We start from the raw sequence: 10,046 nt of genomic DNA on the forward strand, positions 1-10,046 counted from the left end.
GGTTCTTGTTTATTTGTTTGTTTCTTTTTATTTTCAATCACGCTTAAAAATAAAAAAAAAATAAAAAACAAAAAAAAAACAAAAAAAAAAATCTTAATTATTTCTGACGTAAAGAAAATGCTTGGAGCCTTATTCGTTCGTTTTTTATTTGTATCGTTACTAATTAAACGGTATTTGACCATTATTATTTTTACAAAATATCATAGCAAACATATGATTTCGTTTGTCCTTCAATATCAAATAAACTTTTGTGAATTCTCAAGCGTCACATAATTTTGATGAAACATCATTTCTTTTTCTTTCCCTTTTTTTTTTTTTTTTTTTTTTTTTTTTTTAATTAATAAAAAATATCTATAAACGTTGAATATATATCGCAGATAATGAAAATTAAAAACAAATTCGAATATTGCCTTTACGCAGTGCAATATTCGAACATGTAATTAAATTTTATTAGACAGAGAAGGACACAAGTAGTCAGTCAAAAGACCTTGTTACAAAATGACTTATCAATGATATTAAATTTTAGTTAAATACTATTCGAGAAGATGATGTTTCTCTCCTCTTCCTCCCCCCCCCCTGTCTCTCTTCCATTTTGTTAAGAGAAGAAGAAGCAGATAAAGAAGAAAAAGAACAAGAACAAGAAGAAAAAGAAGAATAAGAAGAAGACGAAGAAGTAGGTCTGTCAAGGATAATACCAAGCAAGTGTTGAAGTAGAAGAAAAAGGGAGAGGCACAAGAGCCACTGGCTAGGAAATGGCTGCCACCTGTAGCTATTGATCGGTAAGGCAAGAGAGAGAGAGAGAGAGAGACAGAGAGAGAGAGAGAGAGAGAGAGAGAGAGAGACAGATAGAAAGACAGAGAACTAACTGTATCTACGTGTATTTTCTCTCACTCTTTCTTTCTTTATCTATCTATCTATCTATCTATCTAATCTATCTATCTATCTATCTATCTATCTATCTATCTATCTATCTTTTTTTATTCGACTTTACAAAAAAGAAAAGAACGTTGTAAGCTTACATCCCCATTTACTTCCGTTTGCTTGACCCCGGTATTATCGTCTCTCTCTCTCTCTCTCTCTCTCTCTCTCTCTCTCTGTCTCTCTCTCTCTCTCTGTCTCTCTCTCTGTCTCTGTCTCTCTCTCTCTCTCTCTCTCTCTTTTTTGCTATTCATTTCATATCCCTTTCTCTTTCTTTCTTTTTCATCTCTTTTTGTTTCACTCATTCTCATACCACCTACCGTCGATTCAATTACAATGTTCCGCTTCGTTTAACCGATTTTCTTCGCCTACCTTTTTTCTTTCTCTATCTATCTCGGCCTTTCTGTCTTTTTTTCTCTCGTTCTTTCTTTCTCTCTTCCATTCTATGATATTAGCTCTCTTTCTATCCTCTTCTTCCTTTTTCTACTATCTTTCTCTTTCTCTTTCTCTGTCTCTCTCTCTCTCTCTCTCTCTCTCTCTCTCTCTCTCTCTGTCTCTCTCTCTCCCTCTCTCTCTCTGTCTCTCTCTCTCTCTCTCTCTCTGCCTCTGTCTGTCTCTGTCTTTCTCGTGGAAATCTCAACGAATCGACCTCCAGCTGGTGCGATTTGTCAGATCCACGTCTTTTCTAATTTCGTTCAACGAGGTTGTTCCTTCCATGCTTTGATTTCCTTTCTTTTCTCTCCTCTTCTATCTTTTTCGCGATTTTTTTTTTTTTTTCTTTCTATTCGAAGTCCTTCCCCTTTTTTTCTTAGAGCCACAGATTGATTAGAAATTTTTACTTTAAAATTGACTACACTATCTTCCTTTTATCGTCTGTTTGGAAATCCGATGGCCTTAGTATTAATAATAATTCAAACATATGGTGAAATAATTTATCGTATAGAATAAATAATATATCATAATTATCACAACGAAATTAAAATTGTAAATTAAAAAAAAAAAAAAAAAAAGAAGAAGAAAAAGAAGATTAATTATTTTCATAAAAACAAAAATAAAATAAAATATTACTACTATTACTACTACTACTACTATAATAATAACAACAACAACAACAACAACAACAATAACAATAATAATATTATAAATGAAAATAATAATTTTATACATAAAAGGATGACGAGCAAATTTACAAAGTGGTGTTCTAGATTTTTTTCCTATGTATTATATTATACATATATACGCATATATTTATATTTATATCTTCGTTAAAATGCAAAATGTAGGAGGATGAGAAAAATTTGTTTAAAGTTGAGAGGATTAGCTCGATAAATCGTCCTTTTCTCTTTCCCAACCCATTCGCTATGATTCCAGCCCCGTCCTCGACCTCGAAATTATTTCACCCAGCCACTTTCATGAGGTCTACGAATACATATAACTTGACAAAGTATACTTTTAGAAAGACATTCTTAACTTATAACGAATGTCTGTTCTTATCTCGAGTATCTAAATCCAAACTTTGATGTTTATTCGTCGAAATTCGTAAATAACTATAAATTCTCTCATATATATCTTTTTTTGATAATCATGTAACGATTCTTTTTAATCGTTGTGTATTAAAATAATAATAATAATGATATAATTATAATCATAATATTTCCATGGGGCTACCTAATTTCAAAACGTGATCTTATTATTTAATATTCATATAATAATATAATCTAACGTAGTTAAATATGAAAATAAAAAATGAAATATATAAATAACAAAATCATCTATCACAAAATAGTTTGATTATAATTGATCTCGTTAATTAACCTATTAAAATTATTATCCTATCGATTATTCCATTGGAAATTCAAAGGGTTAATAAGCATTGCTCGTTTACTAACGTAACATAATCTCGAAACTTTAATACTGTGACGTAAGTAAGTATATCTCTCTCTCTCTCTCTCTCTCTCTCTCTCTCTCTCTCTCTCTCTCTCTCTCTCTCTCACCTTCTATTTTGTCAAAAATTGAACTTCTCGAATACACCATAACACAATTATGCAAATATAATATTCCAATACGTCTATTAATCCTCTACAAAGTCATATACATTTATGAGAATTAATTTAGAATAAAATCAATTTTTTAAATCTAACAAATACATTACATGTACCTATATGCAATTACAAAATACTGATTTCTCAAATATTTATAAAATTGATCGTATTATATTAAATATATCTGATTAGATGAATAAAAAGAGAACATTTTTCCCTTTAAAATGGTTTTTATTTCAAGTCTCTACGACTTTTCGGTCAGAAGATATAAACGTTTGAATATTTTCATTCATAACTCAATGAACAGATGATATGAATACGAAACGTAGTAAGTAGTAAAAACTGTTTACGTCAAACAGCTGATGATAGTAACGTAAATTCTAAGAATTTATGTAGGTCAGTGTTCATTCATGTAGTAATTATGTAGGTCAGTATTCATTCATGTAGTAATTATGTAGGTCAGTGGGTCAATTATGTGTCTAATATTCGTATTGCAATATCTCGGAAACAAATAATCGTAGAAACATGAAACCAAGACCATTATAAATGGTAAATTTTTCTCCATATTATTTATAACAATTTGTTATAAACAAATTGTTATAAACAATTTGTTATAAACAATTTTTTATAAAAAATTTTTTTTTAATCCAGCATTAAGTAATATACGTATACATACGTATGTACAATAAAAAATTTGTTATAAACAAATTGTTATAAACAATTTGTTATAAACTATTTTTCTAACTAACTTTTTTTTTATGCGAAACTAAATAATCTACGTACGTATAAGTGCATACATATTGTTAAGAATTTGTTATAAAAATTTTGTTATAAACAATTTGTTATAAATAAATTATTATAAACAATTTATTGTAAACAATTTGTTATAAACAAATAATTTACTATCTCATACTAAGTAATGTGCGTATATATGCATAAATGTTTTGTTATAAAACAAAAATTGTTATAAACAATTTGTTATAAACAATTTGTTATAAACAATTTTTATAAATAACTTTTTTCGAATAATATTAAGTGACTTATGTACGTATAAATATATACATGCAATTAAGAATTTTTATAAAAAATGTTATAAACAATTTGTTATAAACAATTATTTTTAATCCAACACTAAGTAATATAATCAGTATATGATCATGAATTAAGTTCAGTATTAAGAATCACATGGACAATTTTCTCTTCTTTTTAGACATTAAAAAAAGAGGAGGAAAAAATAAAAAAATAATAATAATAATAAAAAAGAAAAGCAAATAAAATAATAATAATAATAATAATAATAATAATAATAATAACAATAATAATAATAATAATCGGTTTTCAGTTAAACTATCGTATATGAAAAAAAAAGAAAGGAACAAAGAAAAGGAAAAAGGACAAAAAAACCAACACCATGGGTTTTATGGGATTAGTCGTTTGGCTTTGTGAAGGAGATTTAGACGAAAACGATTCGAAAGGTATTCCATTGTTGCTCACGACTCTTCTCTCTTTCTCTCGTCAACTCCCTTCATCCCCTCCAACTATTCATCCATCCTTCCCTTTCTCCCTTAGAAAACACATGTGACCGGGACAGGATGGTGTCCCATAAGAAACATCAATTTCAGGAAGCATCACGTTTTCGTCAGTTTGCGAAAAGCGTGTGAAATCTCTTTGGAATTTTCTACGTGAAAAAGATAGATAGATAGATAGATAGATAGATAGATAAAGATAAAGATAGAAAAAATCCTTTTTAGAAGGAACCTACTTTTACAAAAAAAAAAAAAAAAAAAAAAAAAGAGTAAACTAAAAGTTTCCAAGTGATTTTAATTTTTCTCGATACTTTTTGAACTAATTTGCATTTTATTTTTTCTTCCATTCCCTCTCACCGACAATATGAAACTATAAACCTAGGGATTATGTTATAATCTGGAGAAAAAAAAAAGAAAGAAATTTGAGACTGAATAAGTATAGTGAAAAAAAAATGTGCAATCGATTTGGAATATCAGCACTCACCCACCACCCACCCTGTCCGTGTATATTTCGACGTATCGTTCTTTTTTTTCCTTTTTTTTTTTTTTTGAAATGATTAAAGATGATTAAAAAATGATTTTTTTTTAAATGAATTAAAGAATGAATAAAAAGCAAATTTGTTGATGATTTACGTTCTTTAATTATTATTTGTTTATATTCATTTTTCTTATCTCTACAAATAAAAGTAATTAGAGATGAATTGTCAAAAAAGTATCCCTTCTTGTCGATGATAATTTAAAAAAAAAAAAGGGATCTTCTAATTTATTATATACATATACACCTATATATATATATATTTTTCCAATTATATTTTATGCTCTTATTTATTCTTTCTTCGGCAATAAAAATAAAGAAAAATTTTCGAATAAATTTCTTTCTCCCCTCTCTCCCCCACCTCTCTCTCTCTCTCTCTCTCTCTCTCTCTCTCTCTCTCTCTCTCTCTCTCTCTCTCTCTCTCTCTCTCTCTCTCTCTCTCTCTATTTCTCTCTGTCCCTCTTTTTTTCTCAAGAGAATATATTTTACAGCGATACTTTTCTATCTATCTTACCAAGTAAACAAGTCTTGGTTTTCTCTTTTCTATCTCGGACGATGTCCCCGAGCTAAATTTACGACGATTTTAACGACAAACAAGTTATGCTAGAACGGTTTATATTGTAACGTTTCAAAGAGTAGTCTGTTACATCGAAGAGAGAGAAAGAGAGAGAAAGAAAAAAGAGAGAGAGAGAGAGAGAGAAAGTATCGATCTACTTTCCTCTTCGTTCTACTTTTACGTTTAAAGAGAGATAGAGAGAGAGAGAGAGAGAGAGAGAGAGAGAGAGAGAGAGAGAGAGAGAGACTTTGGGTGATAAAAGTGTTTCTAATCGAATGCAAAGTCTTTCTAAAAATATCTTTTATCCTTGTCTCTTTTCTCTCCTTTGTTCTTTTTCTTCTATTATTTTTTTTTTTTAATCGTAATTTTACTACCAGAACTTTTTGTCGCATTAGAAAATATAAGGAAGGATTTGTCACGTTCAGCTATCTTTTTTTTTTTTTCTATCAAATAAAATATACCTAATCGTAAAAGTTTTGTCTATTTAAAAAAAGCGTTACACAAAGGACTCGTTACCGTTTCGTGAGTTTTTTTTTTTTTTTTGTCGAGTAAAAATAAAGTTTCGTTCATTAGAAGAAACGTTAGAAAGGACTCGTCGCGTTTAATTATTTCTTTTTCTTTTTCTTTTTTTTTTCAAGTAGAAATTATAGTAAAATTTGGTTTAATAGGAAAAAAATGTTAGGAAGGACTCGTCGCACACGTTCGACGAATTTTTTCTATACCGTTTTTATTTAACTAGAGATTATCGTAAAGATTTTATTTATTAGAATGAAAATTAAAAAAAAAAAGAAAAAAAGAGAGAAGAAAAGAAGCTGTGTTTAATTTTTAGTTTAATTAACAGAAATAATATCGCAAAAATTTGATTCATGAGAATATATGTTAGAAAGGACTCGTCACACATTTTAGAAGAGAACTAGACTCGGTTAGTAGATCACGGATAGACTTTTATTAGAATTTCAGTCTCGCTTGAGTTTCTCATCGTCGTCCTCGTTGTCGTTGCTATTTACGAGAGTACATAAAGAACTCGACCGTCGTCGCATCGCGTTGGTCAGACTCTCTCATTCGACATTCTCCTTTTCTAAGCTTTTCATCGTTTATTTTCAACTTTTATTTCTTTTTTCTTTTTTTTTTTTTTTAATCATACAAAAAATGAAAGTAAAAGAAAGAAAGAGAAAGAAAAGATTGGAATTTATTTTTAATAAATTTTATATGATTTGGATAAACCATCTAAATACTAAACATTATTTAATAACATTATGTATTCGACTTTAAACTCAATCTAATATAATAAAAATTTGTTTTAATTCGTAACTTTTGATGTATCTAATTTTAACAATTTACTACGATAATACAGCTAAATAGAATAAAATAAATCTTAACTAGATGATTAGATTTCGCCAACGTTTTAATTGTATTACGAACTATTTAATTTTAATCGTTTGATGGATAAAATGAAATAGCTAATGACAGTTCAAGTATTTTTAATGGATGATAATAGGCTTGAATTTTTATTATATTCCAATAATATTCTAAATCGTTTTAATAATCGAATTTAATAATTTTATTTTGTATACAAAGCTAGAAAACAAATTGAATGAAAAAAATATTTGACTATCTAACAATTTCAGATCTTCTAATGATACCAAAAAAAAAAAAAAAAAAAATTCACGCAATTTTCTAATCATTCATTTCTAATTGTAAATGTAATTCGAAGAATATTTCATTCGTAGATAATAATCAACAATTTTAAATAATCTTAAATAACATATCACACGACGTATACCACACGCCCCACATATAAATGAAAATAAAAAAGTATAAAAAAAAAAAAAAAAATGTAAAAGTTATCGGAATGCGAAGAGAAAGAAAAAAAAAATAAAATAAAATAAAAAATTCGACGAAAATACGTACACACGTATATAAGTACGTACGTCATACTCACAAAATAGTCGTAAAGTCTTAAAGGATAAGAACGTTAGATCCGATAAAAAAATCTTTAAATATTCCACTTATTTACGTGACTGATGTTGGATAAGACTAAAGTTAGGAACCTTTGTGTTTAGATTATTGAGAAGTTCAGATACAATTGAGAGTTAACAGGGTATTGCTTTTATACATTTCGAATAAAAGTGAACGTACGTTTTCAATTCCTCGAAAGAATAAGGATGATAAAAGAAAAAGATAAATAAAAAAAGAGATAGATAAAGAGAAACGAGAATACGAAATAGAAATAGAAAAGAGAGTGATAAGAAAAGATGAGATGTTTTCGTGAGGTAATTTTGCGTGATCTTCTCATATTCAGATTTTACATTAATACACTTTTGATAATCTCAAGGAATGTTAAATACCAATGTTAAATAGAATAACAGAATAACTAGAGATACAGAAATAAAGGAAGAGAGAGAGAGAGAGAGAGAGAGAGAGAGAGAGAGAGAGAGAGAGGGAGAGAGAGAGAGACCGAATTTATTTCTATATATCCCCATAAATCTCTTGAACACTTAGTTACCTATTCGTAATTGCATTCAAACGATAGGTCAGGCGAAACTCGTAAAATTTTGAACAACTAAAAGCTAAAATTCGAGTAGGTAGCTAGAAGCTATTAGTAGATGGTACTATTGAGCTAGTACAATAGCCAAAACAAATCCATTCAGTATTACCGCCAAAGTTAGTTATTACGTATGTATGTATGCATATATGTATATATATTATGTAGCTATATAAGACAAGAATAACTTGCTGAATATATGTGTATATATGTATATACATATATATCAGTATATATACTAACTCATATCAAAGAAACGTTTGCGATATATATAGATATATAAATATATATAAATGTGTATGTATGTATACATATGTACGTGTGTGTATTATGATCGTATGTGTACATGAATGTTAATATATAATATAGGTGTAAGTATTATATTTATAGATATATATTATATAACTATGTGTGTGTGTGTAGTTTTATTTTCAATATAATGAGACAAAGAGAGAGAGAGAGAGAGAGAGAGAGAGAGAGAGAAATAGAGAGTTTAGTTCAAGTCGAGAGTAAGTCCATAAATAAATACTCCTATAATTACTCAACGATCTCTAATAGCCTGACTCTCTCTCTCTTTTCTAATCCAACAAAAATTTTAATCCTTGAATTTAATCACAACTATATTATCTATCATATATTATCTGTCACTGATCCAAACGATCGGAATCAATCGAAGTAGTAGAATCGTGTAAGATCACGAATAGATGATAGATCAACGAGGTCTACAGGAAAAAAAAAAAAAAAGAAAAAAATAAGAATAAGGTAGTCGATGAAGAGGGTGAGAAAAAAAGAAGAAAACGGAGGAAATAGCTCCAATCGGGATTTAGAAACGAAGAAGGAACATTGAATGCAGGGAGGTTGGACGTAGCATGAAGAAAAGCTGGAAAGAGGATTGAATTTTAGCCTCAAAGGGGGGTCGTGAGGAAAGGTGGTGGAGGTGGTTACGGGGTAGGAGGACGAAGAGAAGAAGGAGAAGAAGGAGAAGGAGAAAAAGGAGGAAAAGGAGGGTGGAGTTTCGAGGTCGAGGGCTGTCGACCGACCTCGGCCGATCAATATAGCTACAGGTGTCCAAAAGTACCGGCTGCTATGCTGGGTTTTAGTTGACAAAAAAAAAAAAGACAATAAGAATATATTAAAAAAATAAAAGGAAAATGAATAAATAAATAAATAAATACATAAATAAATAAATAAATAAATAAGTGAAAAAAGGGGAGACTAATGGCGACGATACTCGACGAATCCTTGTCATTCGAGATATATATTTCTGGAGTTTTAAAACACTCCTATCTTTTTTTCACCTCTCTTTTTTGAATATTTCCGTATTTCTTTTCCTTTTTTCACCTCTCTTTTTTGATTATTTCCGTATGTCTTTTCTTTTTTCTTTTTTCTTTTTTCTTTTTTCTCTTTTTTATTTGTTCATTTTTTTTTCGTTTACTAGTTTTGATTTATCTACGGCCCGACGAACGCGCTCATTCATTTTACCGGCCGCACCTACCGACAATAAAAAGAAATAATGATAAAAAAAAAAAAAAAAAGAAAGAAAGAAAGGGAAGAAAAAAAAAGGATTGAAATACAATTTCCTTACGATAAAATTTAATAATACCTGCGAGAATTCTTTTTGTTTTGTTCGTTTGTTTGCTTCTTTCGCATTCTTCTTTTTTTCTTTTTTTGTTCTTTTCTTTTCTTCTTTTTTCTTTGTTTTCTTTTTAATTTTTTATCAACGAATATTCATCATTCGAAAAGCGTAGTTAGTATTTCGATTCATTTTTTTTTTATTCTATATATCTTCCATATATATATATATATGTGTGTGTATGTATACATATTTACAGTTCGATGAACACACTTTAATTTCCGGCCTCCTTCCCGCTCGATCCCCTCAAAAAAATAAAATCAAGGATTTCATTGGGGGGAAGGGGGGGGG

This window comes from Vespula pensylvanica, chromosome 6 (assembly GCF_014466175.1).
Source record: "Vespula pensylvanica isolate Volc-1 chromosome 6, ASM1446617v1, whole genome shotgun sequence".
NCBI lineage: Eukaryota > Metazoa > Arthropoda > Insecta > Hymenoptera > Vespidae > Vespula > Vespula pensylvanica.